General features: G+C 37.9%; 1 pseudogene; it reads left to right on the forward strand.

Moving 5' to 3' along the window:
* Positions 1-25,317, forward strand: part of LOC148019589 (uncharacterized) — a 47,229-nt pseudogene extending 21,912 nt beyond the window's left edge.
* The last annotated feature ends 627 nt before the right edge of the window (positions 25,318-25,944 follow it).

Here is a 25,944-nt window from a genome sequence, read left to right on the forward strand (position 1 = left end):
TCTATGTAGGTGGCATAATTCTGAAAATTAGGCAAAATAGAAATTGTTCTAAAATAATCTACTGTCAAGTCCCTGTCTGCACCATAATTGGCTCCATAGTCAGTAAGTTTGAGCCACCAATGTGTCCCTTATGAAAGAAAACTCACCTAATATGGAATCAGGCCTCCAAGAAGCTTCCTCAGGTGGTAAACCTCTCCATTTGAGCAAATATTCAATGATGGAACGAGATCAAATCTTCTTCTCACGTTGACCTATGACAGCCTTTGGGATGTATTGAATAAGACATTCTTCATCAATAGGTGGTAGCTCATCAACTGTATCAATAGGATCACCATAGAAAGGCTTGAGCTAACTAACATGAAATACATTATGAATCTTAGTAGAAGAGGGTAGCTCCAATCTATATGCCAAGTCTCCAATGCGCTTCAGGATTCAATAGGGGCCATAAATTTTGTGAGCAAGCTTATTACTAGATCCATCTTTCAAAGTAGTGTACTGAGACTTGGGCACCTTCAACAAAACCAATTCTTCATCCTGGAGCTCTAAAGGTTGCATCTTCTCATCTGCATACATTTTCATTTAGTCTTGAGCGTTTCTAAGATTCATCTTGCACTGCTGAAGAAGTCTCTACATTCTTTCCAATTCTTCTTTCCCTTGAGGATTGATTATTTCATTAAAGATGACTATGGATAAGGGCGCCTTATAGCCATATATAGCCTCAAAGGGAAAAACTCCAATGCTAGTATGAGTGGAGTTATTATAGGAAAACTCAGCCAAGTGTAACCAACAATCCCATGAATTCTAAACATCATAACAGAATTGGCAAAGATAAGTCTCCAACCACTTATTTACCCTTTCTATCTGCCCATCAGTCTACGGATGGTTGGCCATAGAGGGAGCCAATTTAGTGCCCATGGATGTGAATACCACTTGCCAAAAGTAACTCATGAACTTTGAGTCTCTTTCATAAACAATCACTTGCGGTAATCCATGTAGTCTAAAAATGTTGATTGGCCACTTGAGAAGCAGTAAACTGGGTCTTGGTTGGTTGGAATAAAATGGGCTACCTTGGTGAGTCTATCCACCACCACATATATACTATTCCATTCCTTTTTGGTAGTAGGCAAGGTAGTAATGAAGTCCATGGTAATGTACATCCATTTTCCTGTAGGAATGGATAATGGCTACAACAAACCACCTAGATTATGGGTGTTGTCCTTATTTTGCTGACAAGGTATACACTTCATGACAAAGTCTTTAACATCTTTCCATGCTGCTTAGGAGTAAGATTAGACTGAGTGAGAAAATACTTAAGGACCATGTCATCACTTTGAACTCTGAATTGGCCACCATAAAAATAATGGTGCCATTTCTTTATTGCATACAAGATAGCCAACATCTCTTGGTCATAAATATGCATAGCCATTTCCTTATCTGTAAGCTTATGGCTTTCAAAGGTAATCTCCATGTTCCTATAACAAAATCGTCCCAATGCCTCAGCCAATGGCATCACATTGTATGGTAAATTCCTTTGACAAATTCGAGCATACTAAAATATGGAGCAGAAGTAAGGAGTTCTTTTAATTGGTTGAAGCTACTATCTACAAGAGCATCCCAAAAGAAAGCTTCCTTCTTCAACCTATTAATCAAAAGAGCTGCAATAGTCACATAATGCTTGATGAATTGGTGATAAAATGAAGATAGACCAAGAAATCCTCTAAGTGAAGTAGTGGTAGTAGGTGTTGGCTAATCTTTAATACACCGCACTTTCCTCGATAGCTTTAGTTGTCTAATTAGTTCCTACTACATTTATGTGCGACATTTAAAATCAGCTTCATTAATTAAGCCTTTTAGGGCACAGATTTCATTCACATAATTTACAACACATACACAAAAACAAAACAAGCAGTCCTTGTATCAAACAAGTTAACTTATCTTTAAGTCCCATACAGGAGGATTATGTATCCCTTCTGTCCAACAGAAGTACCCGGTCCAAATCTCATGGCACAGAAATTTCCATCCTTTATCTAGAATAGGAACTTCCAGTGTCCCAGACGTTGGGCTCACGAGGATCTCCAACTCCATTCTGGATAGGTGAGGGATGTCCCGAGCTCCACCTAACCCACAAGCGGTCTAGGAGTGAGATGCCCTTTTCGTGGTTGGCCTTTTTACCACTCGACCATCCGCCTGTGAATCGAGCAATGCCCTCTTGGGATAATCTGCAATGTAATCTTGGAGATGATCCACGTGTGCAAAATATCCTTCCTTAATTAATCCAATTAAAATTCAAGCACAATCAAAGAAATCATCCCTAATATCACATTCTAGAAAAACATTCCTTTATTCCCATGGTAACTTGTCATTACAAACCCTTGCCATGCATTTGCCATCAACACAAGCCTTGGAATATTTATCCAAATCACAATGCAACAATCCCTTGATTGAAAGAAAAACATTTAGGGTGTTGTTCAATCAACCAATAAAACTAATTGTATTTTTCTCAAACAATACAATAATAGACACGACAATAATTCCATTGCATATTCGCTCTCCCCCTTGGGGCCAAAGAGTAGAATCTACTTAATATTCCCTCCTTTAGCCTAAGGCATATGCTAAAGGTTCCAATACTATACATGACGTAAGTCCTATCATTTCAATGCAAATTAATCAATCTAGCAAGAGCATTTATGCCTCTTCTCTAAGTGACAATTATCTTTTAGCATTTCCCTATTATGCAACATTTTTTCTTTGCTTTATCTTCCTTTCTCCTAAGGCAAGGATTTGCATGTCATCGATGTAAAGTTTACATAATCTCTCCCATGTATGTACCATGTATATGCATTTGCAAACTTTAAACAATATTATCCTCGGTAAAGATTAATCAAAGACTCATCGATGCTCAATACTTTAGCGTCCCATATGTTGCTTATGTTATGCATGGATTCAACACATAGCAACTAGGTGCAATTTAACTCCCTTTGATACAAGCACTTCACAAACTTCATCTTTGAATATTTGAGATGTAATTTATCCTTTTCAATGACCTATTCTAGTACCACAAGGTATGGATCCTAATGCATCTCTTACGAGCATTAAACAAGCATCTATCAATTGGAAAAAAAAAATACATTACTTACGATCGGTACCGCAATTGGATTAATAGTGATGCCTTTGGCCGAAGCTATGTTGCTGGTTGTAGGATTGTCATCCGCACGCAACATTCTTCGCTTGGAGCCCATTGTCCGCAAGTAGACTCAAGAGATTAAGAAGGTGGAATAGATTCAAGATGGGAGAGCGAAAGAGAAGATGGTTAAATCGAGGATCGAGATAGAGGGAAATTGTGTAGCCTCTCGTGGTAACTCTCTCTCTCTCTCTCTCTCTCTCTCTCCCTCAAGCTCTCTCTCACAATCTCTTGGAGGGGTATACTCTCTCTCTCTCCCTCTCTCTTGCAGCCTTTCGGGGTCTCCTTATGCTCCCTTGTGCCGCCCCATGCCTCATATTTATAATGAATTAGAGAGGAGGGGATAAGTCTGAGAACGAGAGTGGAGGGGCTCTTAGAAGACTCAATGATTTTATGCTCAAATCATAAATCTGATGGTTGCATTGGCTCCAAAAGGGGGGTAAAACTCCGAAACACTTGCTTAGAAAGCTCTTAGTTCACTCCTTCTTCTTTTCTCTGTTCGAAGTGATGTCTATTGTCTGTAGATTGCGATTGCGGTGCGTGCGATTTTTCTTGTCACTTTTCTTTATTTCTTTATTTATAAAATCTCCAAAACTAACTAGAACATCACTTGTCTTTTCTTTTAAATGACTTTTAGTTCTATATTTTTAGGATAATATCTAAAATATAATAGTTCTCCCCCCCCCCCCCCCCCCGCCCCCCCAAGAATCTAATATTTTTGGACCATTCAAACTATACACATTAATACTAGTGATTAATATGGCTCATAAGTCCCTTTCACATTGTACTTTTTATGAAGGGTGGCTACGGTCCTTTTATCAATCCAAGAAAAATGTCAGATTTATGACTCTTGATTTTTTTAAATATATTTTAATTGAATGAAAATTATTAGCTATTAATGCTAGTCAGTTTTTACCTTAGTCGTTAGTTAGTAATCTTACTAACTTATTAATTGACTAACTTTCGAACTAACCAACTAACTTTTATTGCATGGAAATATTACATTCTCCCCCCTTTTCAAGTAGTGCACTCATATTATTCAAATTAACTATAGGTACAAGAGTAGGATTTATTCTCAATTGTGTTACATGTCAATTAAGCTTCTAGGAATTTTAGTCCTCCTAATAAGGTTTAGTGGGCTCTAGATCTTCGTCTTCATCTGATTCGTCTATATATCCATAGACTGCACCTGTGTAGTTTCATTTTCTTGGAGGCTCAATGTCTTCTAGACTTAGATCAGGGCAGTCTGCTTGGATGTGTCCTAGCTCATTACAATGGAAGCATTGATGGTAGGGACATCTCCTACTCATGTGCCCTATCTCTCTGCACATATGGCATCTCTTATCCTGATCTCCATAGTCATCTTTGCTACAATTGCCCGATTTAATTTCTTGGACGATTGGATTTGCTCGGAGTAATGCGTCTTGCAAGTTTGTTGGACGAATTGCTTCAAGACGGTGGTTTAGAGGAGTGTTTAGGCCATGGCAAAACTTGGATACTTGCTGTGCAATATCCATAGGTGGCGCATATTTTAGTAGGATTACAAACTTTGAGTAGTAAGCTTCCAGGGTTAATTCCAACTGCTTGAGCTTGAAGAATTCATTCATCTTCAAGGTCTGGTAGGTTGGCGGAAGGTATCGTCCGTGTACATCATCTTTCAATTGAGTCCACGTAACAGCGGCTTGAGAAATACCTTGATCTTTGCACCATTGCTTCCATCATAACCGAGCCTAGCCAACTAACTTCAGTTTTCCAATCATTGCTTGATTCATGGAGGTAGTTTCCGAAGCAGAGAAATATTCATCCATCATCTCAATCCATATCTCTGCTTCTGCTGCGATGTCTAACCCTTCTCCATCACACTCGGGTGCCTTAATTTGCTTGAGAAGAAATTTCTTCTCTTGCATGTCAACATTTGTGGGTGCAGAAGGTGCCTGAAAATCAAGCCATTCCACTCAGGTTATTTTTGTTTAGGATATGTCTATGAACCGAACATTAATCAATCATGTATCATCATGAAGTTTCGCTCTGATACTAACTATAACATGTCTGCTTGTCCATTTGTGGGACACATCTTAGCAGCCCATCGGGAGGGGAGTCTAGAAAGCGCCACCTGACACTCGCAAGGAATGTCATAGAGTTTGCAATCTAGGTCTTTCCGATTCTGCCCCGAAGTAGAAGTATCCGGCCGTTCCCACTTAGGACCAACTTGAAGTCAGGGTTTCTTTCCTATCAGCGAAGTCTCTAGGAAGTAGCTAGCATCGAGATCCCGATGAACCACTTTGCGTAGGAACAATAGAGCCGAAGTGGATTTATGCTGCAGTTGGTTCATGGAGAACGGAAAACGAGAGGGATGCGAAGATCAACCTCTCTGCTCATAAGGCATAGTCCCATTCCGCTCCCCTAAAACAACATAAATCAGGATTCTAACTCTACTGACTCTAGGTCTTCACAGTTTCGTTGTTACGTGTTTTGAGAAAAGTTCCTAGCTAACCGGGACCACCCTTCCGTAGGACCCAAGTCACGTCCACCGCACTTTCCTCGATAGCTTTAGTTGTCTAATTAGGTCCTACCACATTTATGTGCGACATTTAAAATCAGCTTCATTAATTAAGCCTTTTAGGGCACAGAGTTCGTTCATGTAATTTACAACACATACAAAAAAACAAAACAAGCAGTCCTTTCATCAAACAAGTTCCTTAACTTATCTTTAAGTTAATCTTTGTCTCGTGCCCATACAAGAGAATTATGTATCCCTTTTGTCCAACACAAGTACCTAGTCTAAATCTCATGGCACCAAAATTCCCATTCTTTTTCTAGAATAGGATCTTCCAGCGTCCCAAACGTTGGGCTCACGGGGATCTCCAACTCCATTCTGGATAGCAAGGGATGTCTCGAGCTCCATCTGACCCACAAGTGGTCTAGGAGTGAGATGTCATTTCCGTGGTTGGCCTTTTCACCACCTGACCATTGGCCTGTGAATCGAGCAGTGCCCTCTCGGGATAATCCGCGATGTGATCTTGGAGATGATCCACATGTGCAAAATATCCTTCCTTAATTAATCCAATTAAAATTCAAGCACAATCAAAGCAATCAGCCCTAATATCATATTCTAGAAAAACATTCCTTTATTCCCATGGCAACTTGTCATTACAGACCCTTGCCATGCATTTGCCATCAACACAAGCCTTGGAATATTTATCCAAATCACAATGCAACAATCCCTTGATTGAAAGAAAAACACTTAGGGTGTTGTTCAATCAACCAATAAAACTAATTGTATTTTTTCCAAACAATATAATAATAGACGCGACAATAATTCCATCACATATTCGCTCTCCCCCTTGGGGCCAAAGAGTAGAATTTACTTAATATTCCCTCCTTTAGCCTAAGGCATATGCTAAAGGTTCCAATACTATACATGACGTAAGTCCTATCATTTCAATGCAAATTAATCAATCTAGCAAGAGCATTTATGCATCTTCTCTAAGTGACAATTATCTTTTAGCATTTCCCTACTATGTAACATTTTTTCTTTGCTTTATCTTCCTTTTTCCTAAGGCAAGGAGTTGCATGTCATCGATGTAAAGTTTACATAATCTCTCCCATGTATGTACCATGTATATGCATTTGAGAACTTTAAACAATATTATCCTTGGTAAAGATTAATCAAAGACTCATCAATGCTCAATACTTTAGTGTCCCATATGTTGCTTATGTTATGCATGGATTCAATACATAGCAACTAGGTGCAATTTAACTCCCTTTCATACAAGCACTTCACAAACTTCATCTTTGAATATTTGAGATGGGATTTATCCTTTTCAATGACCTATTCTAGCACCACAAGGTACGAAGCCTAATGCATCTCTTGCGAGCATTAAAACAAGCATTTATCATTGAAGAAAAATACATTACTTACGACCAGTACCATGCTTGGATTCATAGTGATGCCTTTGGCCGAAGCTCTGTTGTAGGTTGTAGAATTGTCATCCGCACGCAACATTCTTCGCTTGGAGGCCATTGTCTGCAAGTAGACTCAAGAGATTAAGAAGGTGGAATAGATTCGAGATGGGAGAGCGAAAGAGAAGATGGTTAAATCGAGGATTGAGATAGAGGGAAATTGTGCAGCCTCTCATGGTAACTCTTCTCTCTCTCTCTCTCTCTCTCTCTCTCTCTCTCTCTCTCTCTCAAGCTCTCTCTCACAATCTCTTGGAGGGGTATACTCTCTCTCTGTCTCTCTCTTGCAGCCTTTTGGGGTCTCCTTATGCTCCCTTGTGCCTCCCCATGCCTCATATTTATAATGAATTAGAGAGGAGGGGATATGTCTGAGAACAAGAGTGGAGGGGCTCTTAGAAGACTCAATGATCTGATGCTTAGATCATAAATCTGATGGTTGCATTGGGTCCAAAAGGGGGGTTAAATTCCAAGACACTTGCTAAGAAAGCTCGTAGTTCACTCCTTCTTCTTTTCTATGTTCGAAGTGTTGTTTATTGCATGTAGACTGTGATCCCGACGTGCGTGATTTTGCTAGTCACTTTTCTTTATTTCTCTTTTTATAAAATCTCCAAAACTAACTAGAACATCACTTGTCTTTTATTTTAAATGACTTTTAGTTCTATATTTTTAGGATAATATCTAAAATATAATAGTTCCTCCCCCTCCCAAGAATCTAATATTTTTGGACCATTCAAACTATACACATTAATACTAGTGATTAATATGGCTCATAAGTCTCGTTCACATTGTACTTTTCATGAAGGGTGGCTACGGTCCTTATCAATCCAAGAAAAATGACAGATTTATGACTCTCGATTTTTAAAAATATATTTTTAATTGAATGAAAATTATTAGCTATTAATGCTAGTCAGTTTTTACCTTAGTTAGTCTTTAGTTAGTAATCTTACTAACTTATTAATTGACTAACTAACTTTCTAAGTAACCAACTAACTTTTATTACGTGGAAATATTACAAAATCAATGGAGTGATCCACTACTCTCTTGGGAGGCAATGAATTAGACACCTCAAACAAGTCCATGTACTCCTCAACAAGAGCTTTCAAAGCTGGGTGACTTACTGAATATATGGATTGATCTTCAATTTCTTTATTCAAGTGCAAAACAAGTATCTGTGTGAGCGCCTCTTGTACTCCTTTTTGAGTTGTTGAATGGTGATACGCTGAAAATCCGATCTACTAGGAATTCGTTGTAAATGAATGAGCTATCCATCAAAGATAAATGCTATATACAACTGTGAGAAATCCATAGTCATTTTATTTTTGCCTTTATGCCCTGCCATAATAGTGTAGTCCTGCAATACCCTTGTCAAAAAAATGGCTATAACTTGAGCTAGGAAGCTTTGATTCCAATTTTTTTAAATTCAAATCAAAGCCAACAATGCCATTTTAAGACGAGATATAGCATGCTATAATAGATTTATGACAAAAAATTATGCAATTCATTCTTTGAGTCTGAACTATCCAGGCTTGCACCCTGTTTCAACCTGTGATTGCCATGTTTTCACTTGTAAGGTAAAATAGTGATTCCAAATGGCTACCAAACCCTATAGGAGGCTAAATAGGACCTATGGGCACCCTATAGTATCTGCACCTGTACTTCAGTAATGAATTTGGTACTTGTAAGAATCTATAAATACCATGGAGTGTCCTGTAAAGTCCATGTTTTGCCCTATTTTGCTCCTGAAGATACTTGAGTCTTTGAAGGCACTTGAATCTTCAATTCTCCAATCACTATACCTGTGTGAGGGATAAAATGGTAGGACACGCTCCCTACATGGGCTTGGAATCACCGAGAGGTGGGCTAAGTTCCCCTCGGGTCGCGGCTCTTACAAATGATTGCTAGTACTTACCCTTTAAAATATTTCAAGCTTGGATAAAATAAATCAACGAATCAATGGATTAGAGTGAGCAAACTTATCAATCAATAGGCTTAATCAATCAGATTAAATGAAAGGCTGGAAATTTTAGTTTGAAGCTTCCAATTCACTGATTAGAACCAATATGCATCAAACAAACATTGCATCATATAAATGGATTGATTCAAAAAATGGTTGACTGAGATTTGATGGAATTTATTCAATTCTTTAATCTCTCAATCAAATGGATTAAGCTCAGTAAATGGATTAATGAGAGAGATTAAAGAAGAGTACCTTTGACATGGTTGATGATGACTTGATTAATCCCCAAATTCTTGATGAAGCCTCCGATGGTCCAATGTTACTAAAATAATATTCAAGGCTTGTATATTTAATTATTGGGAGCAATCTTGAATCTTCAGATGCTTAAGATTGAAGCATTAAACCCATTTCCCCCAAATGTTGGCTCCATGGAAGCTCTTGAGCTTCAATCTTTGACCACAATCGTGCTTAATCCTTGCAATTTATTCAAGAATCGTTACTGAAATGATCCCACGGGCTGAACTGATGAAGAATCTTCAAGAAATTGATGAGAATTGAAAGCTTGGACTGAAGCTTTCATGGCTACCCATGGACTGTTTATCTAGGGTTTGAAGAGAGTGAAAGGATGAAGAATAGAGCTTCATTTGAGAGTCCAGACATCAAAGAGTTGAAGTAAGCAATGTCAATGATCATTTAGAAGCATTAGTGCTAAAGATGTACTGAAGAACAATGCCAGTGATCATTTAGAAGCATCAATGCTCAAGATTTGTTGAAGAACAAGGTTGAAAAATTAGCGCAAATTTTGGGTTGCTCTCATGCACATGTGGCTGTCCACACAATCATGAAAATGGTATTGTACATGCTAGATTTGATGCCTAGAAGGCCATTATGCATGCCATTGTTGAAGAGGAGCAAAGATCAGTGAAGGAGGAGATCTTTGCTAAAAACTCCATGGAAGCTTAACCAAAGCTTGAAGAAAGAGGAAAGAGAAGCCTCTCTTGAAAAGCAACCTCACAGTTTAACTCCCAACTAAGCTTGGTTAACTCTCATTTGACCTAGTTACCTCCGAATTGCATGGAAATTTGATGAAGACATGCTATTTTAGCCTATCTGACCTTGAAGATCTCCAAATATAGTCTCTTTCTAATTGTAGATGACTTGCAAACCTCTAGTAGTCACTGCCTATGTTAAGTACTTGTAGTACTTGTCTGAATTTGGTTTTGATATATAAAACTGGGTTTCTTTTATTATTTCATTACACAAAATTCATTAGCACATCCTTTAGCACATAGCAAACACTTCCAAAAAAAACTATACATTGATCATTATCAAGATATACAAAACTATAACTTATAGAACGATATAGAACCTGTCTCTCCACAAGAGAAGACAAGTGTCCCACCTAGGATGGGATCTTCCAACCTTGCAAGGTTATGTTTTATATGATAACACTCCTATGGACAACAAGGAACATATTGCCTCAGAGTCCCACTAATATTCCCTAAGTCCCTAGATTCAAGCTACAAAATAGGGGCACTTAACACTTAGCCCTTGGCCCTACTAGGTGATCAAGTAATCCAAAAAGCAAAAATGCCTACATCCCACGAGAGCATAGGACCTTCACCCTCATGTGAGTTTTTAAGCATCTTGCAAGATGTTAAAGTGCATTGATGTGGGGATTTTAATACCATAGACCACCATATCCCTTACTTGCTCTTGCTATCACAAGCATGGATTTATAAGATAAGTTGATGTACCACATTCAAAATAAAAAAGAAACCATAATCATAAAAATAATATTTTAAAACTTTTTTAGACATGTGCATAGAAACTACCCTTCTTATTACCATGTTACATTTCTTAAAAGAAATTATGATTCTAAACTAAACTTTATAATTTTATTCCTTCTCATTTAATCAATTTACATCTAATATAATTTATGAGAAAAATCAACTCTACATGTCTTTTTTTCTCTATTTTGAGTTCCTTCCTTTCAGTAATGTAACCATGTGTATGACTACTTGCATAATTTAAAGAGGAAAAATAGAGAAATATTAAGTAGTATTTTTAAATAGTTGTAACAATTAAATTTACTCAAAGCTAATTATTAACTCATCTATCGTTGCCTAGAATTAGCACAACTTTGAGTTGGTGTGCGACATTCACCTTGAGTTGAACTTTAATCTAGGTTCCTATTTTTCCTTAATTTGATCAATACATTCTAACTACCCACCTTCGATTCCTCCACTAACAAGCCCTTTATACTCACCATGAGAGAAATAACTAACACTTTGAGCATGTATCTTATGTTCTTAAACCAATACAATGCTACACCCACTATTAAGGATCCATCTCCAAAAAAGGCATCTTTTTGCTTCCCATTCACTTTTTAAGATGTATGTATTGTACTAGAGGCACATTTAATCGAATCCCATAAGCAAAGTGTGAGATGTGTGTCCAAGCTACAATGCTATAAATGGATATACTTACTCAACCATGAATCATCAAGTTTTCTCCATTTCATTGTGGTCTCATTTATGTTATTATTCTTCCCTCCTTAATCCCCTATCTTTTGTATGCTCTATCATGTTTCTTGGAATGGTACAAGAGCCTCTTTCCTTGAGGCTGTGAGGAAGAGACCCACATACATTGCTACATAGGAGGTGAAGGAGCTTGAGAGGTTCAAGGCTCATATAGCTCAAGACAAGGAGGTGCTGCTCAAGAAGGCTAAACCTTGGTTTGAAGCTTACAAGGGTGTGAAGTCTATTTGAGTTCAAAGAGACTGCCATTAAAGAAAGGTATTGAGATATATCCATCAATTGGTCATTATCATATCAATTAATTTAGAAGGCTTATATTATTAAGAATGAGAGTTTTGTAGTCATTGAAAGGTTGAGCTCTTGCTGTCATTACTTGCAAGTAAGGGGCTTGCACAAGGGGTTGCTGGAGTCTAAGCTCAAGACCTTCTTTCCTAGACAACTTGGGAACAGCTTGAAAGCATAAGTCGGGGCTTCCTTCTTTCGAAAGATCAAGGGTTGCTTGCTTAACAAGCTAGGGGTCTGCTCTCTCTGAATCAAAGACAAAGAGCTTGAAGCTCCAACTTCATTGCTTCCTACTTGAAGACATTGCTAGACAAATCGTTGCTTGTCAATACATCCTGCCACCCTCCAGAAATCACATCATTTTAAGGTGGCCCCACTCCACAACAATACTCTTTTTTGTTCTTATTCTCTAACTATAAAGGTTAGAGGCTTGATATTCTTAACTCCATTCACATTATCTCCTCTTGAACAAATTTCTTACTAATACCCATTCATTTGTAACTTGCAAAGTAGGCTTTTGTAGGGACTATCCACACTTTGTAAGAAGCTAGGAAGAATAAGGATTTAGTGTGTAAATAGTATTGATGCCATGTCACATTGACATTGGTATAAAAGGATGGGACATGTAATTTTTCTCATCTTTTGACACATTAATATATTACTGTCCTTCTCTTCTTCACCTTGCTCTCAACTTCAATGGCTTCTTTCTCTTTCCTCCACCTATTCTAGTCTTTCTCTCTCCTCATCACTCTCATTCTCTCTCTTCTACACTTCTCTCTCTTTTATAGTCTTATCTCTCCTCATTCTTTCTCTCCAATTCACTTCTTGACAAGTTGTATCAAAGCATTGTTCTTGGAGCCATTTTTCCTTCTATTTCAGTCTAAATTTTCTCCATATTGGGAGGCCTTTCTTCTAATGACAAATTGCATGTGGCTAGGAAGACCTAATAAGTCAAGTAACTTTTTTAAAATACTAGATAGAGTTGATAAAAAGTTTCTCCAAATTTGGTAGGATAATTATCAAGCTTAACACTATTTTAGAGAGTTGATTTGAGATTATACCTCTTGAGCAAAGGGGTTGATGCTCTACTCCCCCTTCATTTCTCACTCTCATTAAAACAAGTGTGGTGTTAGTGCTACTCTCATTTTTTATTGATTGCAAAGTGACATTTCTTAGGTGGACATTAGATTGCTATTGGTTGTCCACACTTCCCCTATAAAGTAGAATTGGAATTTCCATGTTCTACTAAGTCTGATGTTTCTTGAGGGGAGACTACACTATGATATATATGGACTCAATTTGGTTGATAACTAGAGGTATCCTCTAGGTTTATAGAGGAGACACCTCAAATAGCTTAATGAACAAAATAGTATAGAGTAAGATAGTTTAAGATCTCCTTTTTTCTTAAAATACATACAAAATTGTAAAAAAATTCATCTAGAATCTTATGTTAAGATAAATATATTAAATTTATCCAATCTTCTCCTTACTTTCTTAGATGTTGTAATCTATGACATACTTTGGTTAGATCATAAATACTACTACACATGATTTGGGAGTTGTTGAACACTTAAAACTTTTTCTTCTTTTTGACATCAAATGTGGTAGAAAAGTGGCTTCAAATCATTAGTACATGCTTCAAGGTTGGGATAATCCATGATTGCATTCATCCACATGTATTGTGATTCTTCATTCTACAAGTAGGAGTGCTTCATGATCACCTTGATTGCATGTTTTCATCACCACAATTGTTGGTTGTGAAATCACTTTCCATAGCATATCACATAGTTAAGGATGACAACACATTTTTTGACATCTAGAGAACTAGTCATAATAATTGTGCATCAATCAAGGTGTAAAACATTATGATTATCCACATTTGAGAGCTCTCTTTGATTGGACAATAGCTACCATCACATCAACTATTAGTATTTTGGAATTGAAATTCATACTTTCATACATTGTGATAAAAACATATGAGAAATCATCTAGGAGAAAGATATATACATCTAATATCCATTAGCAGCATAGCTTAACCACTTATGCACTAATGGAAGGCCTTTAGCCATTATCTCTGGTAAGGGAACAATTAACAATGCAATACATATATATAACATAGCAATCCTAAACTCGAGGAAAGTGTTGCAATACCTAAGGGTCATGCAAGTTGGTGCATCTCACCCTAGATGAAAATTAGCTATGAGATGTGCCACTCTAGATTATATGACAAAAGATTGGGTTGATTCACCTTGATCCTAAGGAAAAACCCTAAGAGTTGGTTTTAAGTCAAGGGAGCCTCAGGTTGACTTCATTGAAAAAGTTGTGGGTAACCCTTAAGATGTGTGTCCTTTGGTGACTCCACTCTTAATGTGGTGATAATATACTTCAATGTCTGGCATAGTCATGCTTCTAAGGATCCTAATGTGTGTGGGTCTTGTGTTCTTTAAGGTCAAATGTTAGGATCTCCACATTGGAAGTAAAATTTCCACCTATTTCATAAGTAAAGCTTGAGACAATGAATATGTAAGGACACTAAAGACTCCTAGGGTGTCCCATGATTAAAAGGTTAGGATGTGTCCCTAAATGATGTGTTAGGGGTCTCAACTTCCTCCTTAAGTGGCCTAAGGTTCAATCAACTAAGGTACAAATTTTATTTATGAGCTAGTGTAGGATCTTCTCAATGGCACAATAGTGCCACTATAGGGTGTTCACACAAGGCAATTGTATGGTAGCTTGATTTTTAAAGAGAGCATTAGCAAGAGCTACGACCCCTCAAAATACTATTGGTAGTAATACTTTGAAGGTGCTTAATCAATGGAATGCATGGTCTCTCTCCACAGGCCATGGATGGTATAATATCCCTATGCAAGTAAGGTACTCTTGATTAATAAGCAAGGTCATCCACTTGATAAAAGGATATCTAAAAGACATTCATCCTTAGAAGGCCATCAACATTAAGTGGCTCTTATTCTAATTTTTATGACTTCTTGCAATGATCTTTTCAATATGTGGAAGCTTCCCCACTAATCTAAGGTAAAATATCAAGTGCTTAAGTGGTTATCACCCAAGTCAAGGTGTTTAACTATCTAATCTATACACCATTGAGTTATTGGAGTATTAATACCTTGAGAGAGACTCTCAAATAATGGTTTCAGGATTAAAAAAGTGTCTTTTTTATTGCAAATAATTTTGGAGTACAATTGCTCTAAGTTTGGTTTGGTTTGATTCTTGTTTCTTGTTCATGTTAATTTGGTTTTCTCATATCCTTGTTGATAACCTTAATCACCATTGTGTGCTTACCTTTTTCTTCTGAGATGGACAAAACTTTGCTAATTGGGTTTTGTCTCCCTTTAGGATCTTAGTATGCCTACTATTAGGCTTGTTGGCATACTCACTTTTAAAATTGAATGATATACTTGATCCCCCCTTAACATGAGTATGACCTACTAATTATTATGGTTGTTATGAATGTCTATCATATGATACTTGTCTCATCTAATTGTCACAATGATTAATCATGAATGTGAAATATTTGAAGGCTGGTAAAAATTACTGTAGCCCACTCTTGTGATGCATATCAATTACTCTTGATACACTGATTCTTATGTTCATAGTTGAGGGTATTATATACATACATATTGAACTCATTTATTTATTACAACATGCAACTTCATGAGTTAATTTTATATAAAAGAGGATTGTTATATGGAGAACGTGAAGTTTAAACATTTATGGGATTATCTTCCATATGATGTTCATCTCCTTCTATTTTGTAGCTTGGGGTACACTTGGAAGCTTGACCTTGATAAGCATATAGTCTATATAGACTCATAATTTGGCACTGCCATCATTAGCAGGTTTGGAAATATGATTTGACACATCTTAAAATTCTTGCAAATAGTGATGGTGGATTAAGCATACTTTACTTTTTCGAGGCCTATCATTGGGTAGGTTTAAGCCAATGGTGGGTCTCACATGTGATAATAAACTACATTGTTAAATCCTTAACCCTTCCTTGGATATCAAGATAGGCTTCTTGATATGATAACTTACATGATTTTACACATTCTTCTAAGTTCTTTTTGTAGTTTAAAAATAGTGTCAATATGGTTGCTTATGGGCCTAATCACTTGTAGTGAAAAATGCGATCATCAGCTACATTGCTTCAAATTTGCTACATCACCTCTATTCCACCACATATTCTCCATGGCATAATCTCCAGTATATCAAAAGATGAACTTCACCTCTAGTCATAAATATTACCCATATTGTGTTACCTCCATTGTATCACCTCCACTCAAGCAGAAGATACTAATCACCTCCCTCCACTTCTTCATCTCTACTAGATCACTCTGTGCAAATTTCAAAATGATAGGGTGTCAATGATGAGGTATTTTGGAGATATTCCAACTCTAGATAGATGCTCCATCATGAAAGAAAAATGTGAGTCAGAACCATCATCAAACAAAATTTGATGGGGTTTCTTGAGGTAGGGGTAGTAAAGGAGAAGCTCTAAGTAGAGTGAAACTTATGAGAGTGTGAGAGGAGATATAAAGTGATTTGAAGGTTTTCAAATGTGCATCCACAATAGGAGATACATATATGACCCAAATGTGATTAGCTTATGGATATTTGATAAGAAGGGACCCAAGGGAACATTGGGTTGATTAGTAATTGAATTTTTACAAAAGTGATAGGTAGTAAGTATTGGGTGGATAAATATGTGGAAGGGTGAATGATAAGTATCCATGGAGTAGAGAGATGACATGATAACATGCAATGAATGATAAGCATCCAAAAACAAATCATAAAAGGAGTTGTCCAAAGATGGTACCTATAGAGGTATCATGGAAGTACTTGACTGAGTGTAACGTCTTGGATTCCTAAGGGCATTTTCCTTTTGCATTGTGTATACCTGAAACTTTTAAAAGAAATAGTGAGTTTTCTCTTCAATACCCCATGTACTTTGGAGTTTATCCTTCACAAAAACACAAAAATTGATATCTCAAAGCTCTATCCCATACAAGAATCCTAGACCCTTAAAATGTTTTCATTCCGGCCCTTGCATAAGAACAAGGCTCATAGTTAATAGTAATGGTTAAGAATGAGAAAAATTAAAACGTTTGAAAATTTAAGTAATGTAAATATAGAAACTTACCTTTCACTTACTCTTGAGCTACTTCTGACTAATTGCAACCATCCTTCTCCCCTCCACATTGATGATGATCATCATTATTACCATGATGAAGATGACCTTGACTCAAAGCTTCTTCCTATCCTCAGCTGCAAATGTGGTGGCCATGAAAAACTACCCCTAACCATCTAGCAATGTGAATGGGAAGACACACACACACACACACACAGAGAGAGAGAGAGAGAGAGAGAGAGAGAGAGAGAGAGAGAGAGAGAGAGAGAGAGAGAGAGAGAGAGAGAGAGAGAGAGAGAGAGAGAGAGAGAGAGAGAGAGAGAGAGAGAGAGAGAGAGAGAGAGAGAGAGAGAGAGAGAGAGAGAGAGAGAGAGAGAGAGAGAGAGAGAGAGAGAGAGAGAGAGAGAGAGAGAGAGAGAGAGAGGGGGGGGGGGGAAAGAGAAGGTGTGATTAGAGAAAGAGGTCAAGTTGAGTGAGAGAAGATGAAGGGAAGCTAAAGAAATGGAAGGGCATCCCCCCCCACACCCAAAGGCCACTCCGTGATAATCAAAATACTTTCTCTACTCTTTGCAAAGGACTTCTCACCACATTGTGAAACTCTCCACGAAGGCTCTATTGCCTCCGCTCTAGCCACCATTCTCAAGTCCACCAAACTTCTATCTGAGGAACAACATATTTTCCATGGCTCCTAAGAGAAGAAGCTCAAGAGATGTCAGAGTTGCAAGAGCTGCGGGACCTACAAGAGCTACATTAGATAACTCAAGCAAAGATAATGTTCTAGTCCCTACCATGCAAACCTCGGTTCCCCTATCTCTACAAGTTGCTAAATAAAAAAAAAAACAATTCTCAAAAGGTTAATTAGCATACACATCAAAAAGTGATAGTGTTGGTATCCAATACTATTCTCAAAGATTTCATAGAAGGTTGTAGTGAAGAAGATCTAGGGAAAAGGAGAGACAAGGGGAGAGAATATGAGAGAGAAAGACTAGTAAAAGAGAGAAAAAGAGAGGGACAAAGCCATGGAATCTAGGAGGAAGGTGAAGAGTTAGTTATTGACAATATGTGGATGCCCTACACTGGGTCTCTTATATCTTTTATAACCTGGTTAGTGTGACTAGGTATGTAAACCCTAGTCCCCATGTGTTTCACTCTTTACACTCCATCATGACCCCAAAAGTTTTCTTCCTACAAAATAGAAAGCCACCGGAGGGACTTGTGATAGTGGTTAGGGAGTGGGGGTCATAAAGTGCTACTCTGATCAACCTCTGATCAACATTACAATGAGGGAGTTTGATGGATGGAGAGGTCATATCTAAGAAGAATGGGGGCATAAAGCTATGTATATTTTATATAAAAAATTTGCGCATGGACACAAGCAAACTCGGCCACCAATTCATCTTAAATGAGGTCATGGAGACTACGAACATCATGCTATCCACCACATGCTTGTTGAGATAAGCTTTCCATAACTTTTGATAGAATGCTTCTAATGGGTCATATTGCATGTCAAAATGAAGTTTATTATGAGAACTTTCACTCCATATATGAAGCTCTTGGCTATAATTACTACATGTACAAAATTGTTCAAAAATAGAGTATAGCCTATATGTAGTTTAGGGTCAAAACAGGGCATATCCAACTAATCTTTACCTCGTGGGGCCTCTCTTAAGTGGGAAAAATCCTCTAAAATAGTGGATGATTACCAAGAGTCTTCTTCCATAGGTAGACCTTGACATTTGATGAGGTATTCCTTGATGGATCAATATCTCAAATGCTTATCTTGTTGCCCAATGATTGCGTCAAGGATATACTAAATGATGCCTTCTTTATCTACATGATGTGACTCTTCCACGTAGTCCATTGAGGTGCCAAAGAAGGACTTTAGCTCAGATACATGAAGCACATTGTGAATTGATGAGGTGGAGGGAGTTCTAGTTGATAAGTTAACTCACCAATTCTCTTCATGATCTGATAGGGGCCATAGAATCTATGGGCCAACATGTTACTGCTACCATCCTTGAGAGTATAGGACTAGCTCTCCCTCTTTGAATTCCATATGCCTTCTCCTCTCATTAGCATAAAGATTCATGTAGAGTCTTGTCCATTTCAAAGATTCAATTTACATTGTTGAAGAAGGGTATGCATGCATTCTAACTCCTCTTTGCTCTAAGGGTTTATCTTGTCATTGAGCAATAGGACAATAAGGAGGGAACTTATAGCCATATAGTGCCTCAAAAGGAGAAATCCCAATGCTAGACTAGATGGAGTTATTGTATGCAAACCAAGCCAAGTGGAGCCACATATCCCAATCATGCTATGCATCATGGTAAAAGCGCCTTAGATAGGTCTCAAGCCATTTATTGACCCTCTCTATATAATCATGAGTATGTGGTGGTATGTAGTGGATGGAGTAAGCTTGGTATCCATAGATGTGAAAATCACTTGCCAAAATTTACTCACATAAACTTAGCATGCTTGTCATCCACTATGACTTGTGGTAACCCATGTGATTTAAAAAAATGCTCTATGAGTTGAGTGGCCATCTCAGACACAATATACTAAGTTTTATTGGGAATCAAGTGGGTCTTATCAACTACCATAAATATGCTATTCTATCCTTTCTTGGTTACGGTTAGTCATATAATAAAATCCTTAGTGATATGTGTCCATTTTCTTTCACGAATAGGCAAGGGCTACACTACTACAATGACCCCCCTATAGCGAGGCATAAAGCAATGGATTGCCATTGCATGAGTGATGTAAAAAGCCATCGCTTTCCTCATTGCTACTGTACATAGTTTAGGGCCTTGAATGCATGTGATGTAGAGGATATACATATAGTAACTTCCCCGAGGAAGCATCTAGGGTCTTCTTAACTCTTTGCAATTGGTAAAGGAAAACATAAGTGGGGAGTCAAAGCGCTTGAAAGTTCTTGAAACTCTTAATTGGGTGGATCATTTCCTATGTTGATATTTGGAAGGGTCTTAAGTCAGGATATTGATAAGGGTCTTAGGCTAGGGCATCATCCCTAAGTTGACTAAAGGTACCCTTTGATTGTGAGTATGTATGGTTGGGTGTTGAGGTAAAATGGCCATGCATAATGAGACATATTGAGACCCTAACTTATAGTCGATTTTTACCTACATGACCCTCTCTCACCAATCTATCTTGCCTGTAACCTTGAGATTTCTAAAATGTAATTGTTTCCCCAATGTACAATGTAATGGTGTGCATGCTCATTGAGGGTGCTTGCTCATTGTTAGAATATGCAAGATCTAGAGCATGGCAGATGCGGAAGCTATGGAGGTTGAAAGAGAAAGAAGAAACTCATGAAAACATGGTCCTTGACAAATACAAATTGTTACACAAGTGAATTAGGTTCCAAGATTGAGATTTGGACTCATAGACACAATCTTGTGTATTGATAGTGACAATACACTTTATTGGAAAGAAAAGAGTACTATCATTGCATTAGAAAAAGAGTGCAAGTACAATGCTTTATAGGAATTGAGTGGTGGTACTTTCTCCTACTGTGCATGTGGGATTCTAGTCAAGAGCCCTCACTGCTCCTTACAAAGCGACTGAAGTAGGTGTGATTGCAAATATCTCAACACCCCTCCTCAATCACAACCAGAAGTACAAAGTGTGTAGACGCTTTAGTGAAAGTAACACTTGCAAAGTGTGGGCACACCATAAACATGGCACAACTCAAGAGGTTGTTGCAAAAAGGGCTAAGTGTGGGTACCACAAACATGATGGACATCCAGAGGCTGTAGCAAGGGCCTCACAGAGGCTATAGTACATGGCCAACTAAGGAGTTTACAAGTTTATGTATGAGGCATTAGGGCTAGGAAATACAAAGCTAAAAAAGTCTATCTGAATAGAAGGACTGATGAGGTTTGTCCTTCTTCTGGTGGTCTTCTTCTTCTTCTTCCTTTGCTCTGTTTTCTTCTTCTTTTTTGACTGCAACTAGATAGGCCTTTTGGGACCTCTTTCTGGCATGGCAGAACTTCTTGGTGTGTCCAGCAAAAGCTAGAGAAGACCTGATCCTTCTTGCCTTTGTACCTTTTGCCAACATATAATGCATGTTCATCTCTAGAGGTGCTTGGTTCTTCCTTAGTTTTTAGCTTCTTTTCCTCCTCTAAAAAGTGATGCTTGAATGTTGTAGCCTCAAGGAGGTTTGGCCATTGCTTCAACCTTCCCAAATTCCTGTAGATTTTGGTCATTTTCTCTCTATACTAGTGCCTAACTTGATCTCGATTCTAAACCGAGTAAGTAGTACTCGTTAATTCTTTGCTTTTCTTTCCTTCCCACGTATATCCATGGTGCAAGCCTACAATGTAGGAAAGTTACACAATGTTCATTTATCTACAAAGTTTTTCCATGGGTTTGCCTTGGTATCGTGTTCACACTATTGTACCAGGTCGTCCAATATCAACAAGTTCAGGGTTTGGCATGTTGGTTAAAGTTGTTGATACATTATTATATTTAGGAGGCTAACTCTTAAGTAGAACATTGATGCAAACATCTTCTTCCATTTTAATGTTGATTCCTGCAAGTTGGGTTAGAAGTCCTTTCATGTAATTTAGATGTGTGGCAAGTGATGTGTTGGACTTCATTTCCAACCTAAAAAACTCAATCAAGAGACCATACTTTGATGATTTAGACTGTGCACCAAACAAGGTGTCAAGTCTCTTCCATGTATCCTATGAAGTCTCACAGTTATCCACATGGCGGATATAGCTATCATCTAGCTCTAGTTTGATAATGGCATGAGCCTTATCATCGTTCTTTTGCTAAGTGACAACAAGGTCTGCATCATGAGGCTTATTTTGTTTTCCGATGTGGTAATGGCCCAGAGGTCCTTCTTCATCAGGATGAGTTTGATGCGGGTCTGCCAGGTATGAAACCTAACACCTTTGAAATGGGCAGTTAGAGAATCTTTGCCCATGTTAGACTTGCGGGAACATTAGCAAATCAGCTTCAGAATTATTAGATTCAAGCAACAGAAGAGTTGGTTGATATGTGTCAAAAGGCATAAGTGTGGAGAGCACTAAATGAGTGTCAATGGACACTATGTTTCTTCCTTGAGTCTTCCAAATCATCTGCAAAATCCTTCAAGTTCTTTCAAATCCAGATCTTCACCTTCTTGGTTTGATGCTGGGACCTTTAGATCTGAGTCACAATGGGTTGTTCCAAGTGACAGGAGAGAGAAAATGATGAGATTTTTGAGCTTGCTAATGTTTGGCTATGGAGTCACAATTGGGGTTTTTGGGGGCATCCTGGTTTTTGTGACATTGCAGGGGCTATACTTGATCATTTTGAAAACTTTTTATATGATGATAAATCTTACTTCAAGGGCTATCAATGCCTTATGGTGCTCATCGACATCGCGAACTCTACTGACGGCGGCAATTGTACGAATGATAGCAGGTGCATTCTAGGTAGTGACCACAAATTTCTTCAATACTGGGCTTTGGAGTGGCCAATGTCAAGGTGTTAGGTGATAGGAATCTTCTCCCTAAGCAATAGCACAACTCTCTAGAAGGAAGCTTCCAAATATATGAGCTCTATGATGAGATATGAAAGCTCCAAGTGCGGTAGGTCTTGTCCGGCTATGGCTGCCACAAGGTGATTGTGAGATTCAAGTGAGAAATGAGGGTTATGCACTCAACATGAGTTGGACTGAGATGAAGAGAAGCTAAGAGAAGTGAAAGGATATCTAGACCATGCTTAGCTGAGCTCTGATACCATGTTAGAATATGTGGGATCTAGAGCATGGCAAATGCGGAAGCTATGGAGGTTGAAAGAGAAAGAAGAAACTCATGAAAACATGGACCCTGACAAAGACAAATTGTCACACAAGTGAATTAGGTTCCAAGATTGAGACTTGGACTCATAAACACAATCTTGTGTATTGATAGTGACAAGACACTTTATTGGAAAGAAAAGAGTACTATCATTGCATTAGAAAAAGAGTGCAAGTACAATTGCTTTATAGGAATTGAGTGGTGGTACTTTCTCCTACTATGCATATGGGATTCTGGTCAAGAGTCCTCACTGCTCCTTACAAAGGGATTGAAGTAGGTGTGATTGCAAATATCTCAACACTCATCAGTACATGTGCAATTAAAGGTTATCAAAAACATTACTCTTTTGAATAGTCCTCTATGTCTTGGGGCATAACCTTTTTATCTCCTAGATACCCATCTTTTTGGTAGCCCATAATATCTCCTAGACACCCATCTTCTCAACGCATTATACAACAATAAAAATTATAATAAGCAGACTCAATTAATGAATTAATTCTCTACCTTGATACTTGGGTACAAGGTACTTCGGAATGAGTTGATGTATAACATTGAATTTGGTATCTTGGTGGAAAACATGGAAACCACAAACTTGTTGATGTTACAGCCCATCATGGAAAATCACAAAGTTGTTAACGCAGGATATATACTTGTTAACTTACCAACAAATAAATAAATTTTGGATATATATTGATCTCGACAATAAACAAATTCAAATACGAAACCAACAAAGTTCAATGTATACCATCAAGAAGTATCTACAAATGTGTATATACAAAGCATGCATGTCTAAGTGTAGTAACATTATCCTTCCCCTATACAAAATAGACAAACACACGATTTTCATATCATTAATAAATTTGTACGAATGTGTGTATACAATATAGGTCATGTCAAATGTAAGCTATTTATTGCACATACCCTCTCCTAAGGAAAGTTGATCGTAGGCGTCTCTCCCTACAAAAGTGCTGCCACATCTCCATGCACAAATTGGCCTTCCTTTTGTTTGTCTCCACCATATAGTAGCTCCTATTTTTTTGGCCACACTAAAGTAAGAATTAATTCCATAACATCAATTGATGATTATTCTAGTATGAAAAAAAAAACAGGGGCTACTATATAGTAGAGACAAACAAAAGGAGGATTGCATGCGCACACACACATGCACAGATATATATATATATAAATAAATAATATTGTGTGTGTGTGTGTGTGTGTGTGTGTAGAGTTTGTTCTTCACAGAATAAGCACTATAAGATATCACAAAACCTGTTAGATTTCATTGTTATACTAGTGTTATGGTTCTTTATTATAATTTATAATTTAATAAATGTCTCATATTTTTGTGATTCTTGATAAGTAGATTAGGACAGGTTAGAGGGTACATTGCCACCTCCTACCGGTGATGGCTGGGGTGGACAAAGTTGCAGTGCTGCACATGGACCTACATATGATGATTTTTACTATGAGGAGCATGTGATATGCTGGTGTGATCATTGTCGAGGCACGTATCCGAGGCCATGACAAGAGTGCCATTCACATCATATGCAGTAAGGTATTTATGATCGAGCGCTAGGACTTGAGGAGTGACATGAAACTATGGTACGTGACTCATCCTTCTTACTTTCATTGTTAGTTTTTGTAATGAGCATTGAATTATATATGTGATGTAAACTACGTTATATATGTAGGGACCCTCACCTAATGAGGAGGATGACTACAGTATTGGTGGGCCACATGTCCCTCACACACGGCGTGGACATGCCATTGGTCAGTTGCAGTTTGAGGTTTCTTGACAACACCTTGCCCCTGGTCTAGAGGTTGAGACGCCTGGAGATCATCCATTGCCTACTTTGCATACTATAGTGCAGACATACAATCTAAGAGGATATAGAGGATGGCAAAGGGGATCACTTCCATTAGATGGACATGTTTTCATCTTTTGGGGAAATCGGTACATGATTGCTCCATCCACAATCAATGGAGCAAGACGAGGCCTATTTATTACATAGGATTTACATGTGCCCCCTCATTCAAAGGTCACTCTTATGTCTTTTTGTGGACCTATATATGGGTGGGGACCATGGCATCAGCTTTCTCGCTACATTCAGAGCATGAATACTTATGGGTTGTGTCTCAATGCAGCCTCTCTTTCTGAGAGAGGCATCACCCATGTAGAGGGGGAAAGACTCTATATTCATGGGAGACCTTACTCTGAAGGAAACATAGTAGGTTTGATCAATAGTAGCCGAGGAAGAAGCATAAGAACCCATTGCACATTTGTAGAGATTGAAAATAGTCATGAACCAGGACATATGAGTAGAGATGTACCAAGATACATCGTTGTGAATGCTATTACATCATTGCCTACTGGAGATCAATTGTTAGTTAACTATGGTTGGCATAGGCCTCCATGAGCACCCTTTATAGATGAGGATTAAGAGCTCTAGTGTATACAATATATTTTTCTAGAACCTCGTACTATAATTTTGGACTTTTGTACTACAGTCTCATAATGTTATAAACTTTTTGGGCAATCCTTGAAAGCTTTGTATATGTACAATAAAGTGCGGTTCTAATTATTATTAAACTTGCAGCCAATGATTTGTGTGTGCTTGTGTGTGTGTCTCTCTCTCCTTTTGTGGTCAAAGCATGCCATTGATGTATGTCTTCTTTGCCTTCAAATATGCAACATCCGGATCACGACATTAATGATGTCATAAATCAACCTTCACATGGCACATCACATATGTCAGTAGAGTGCATGAGGATCCTACGTAGGAGTGATCCTAACATGTATGCAAGACTAAAAGAAAAATATTCCAAGGAGTTTGATCCACGTGATGGCATCTTTGATGATGACGACGGCATGGATGATTTTGTTGATGATTGGTATCAAAATGATGGTGTGAATGATATTCCCGACAATGAGAAATAACTTTGAGAAGAAGCTCTAAAGCATATCTATACATGAAGCCAATTGACATGTCTAAGTGCAAGCTTACTTATTCTCAATCTTTGAAATCGATTTGGATGGAGTAATGTATTTGTTACGGCACTATTGAACT

This window comes from Lygodium microphyllum, chromosome 19 (assembly GCF_053477565.2).
Source record: "Lygodium microphyllum isolate KBCC chromosome 19, Lygodium_microphyllum_v1.1.10, whole genome shotgun sequence".
NCBI lineage: Eukaryota > Viridiplantae > Streptophyta > Polypodiopsida > Schizaeales > Lygodiaceae > Lygodium > Lygodium microphyllum.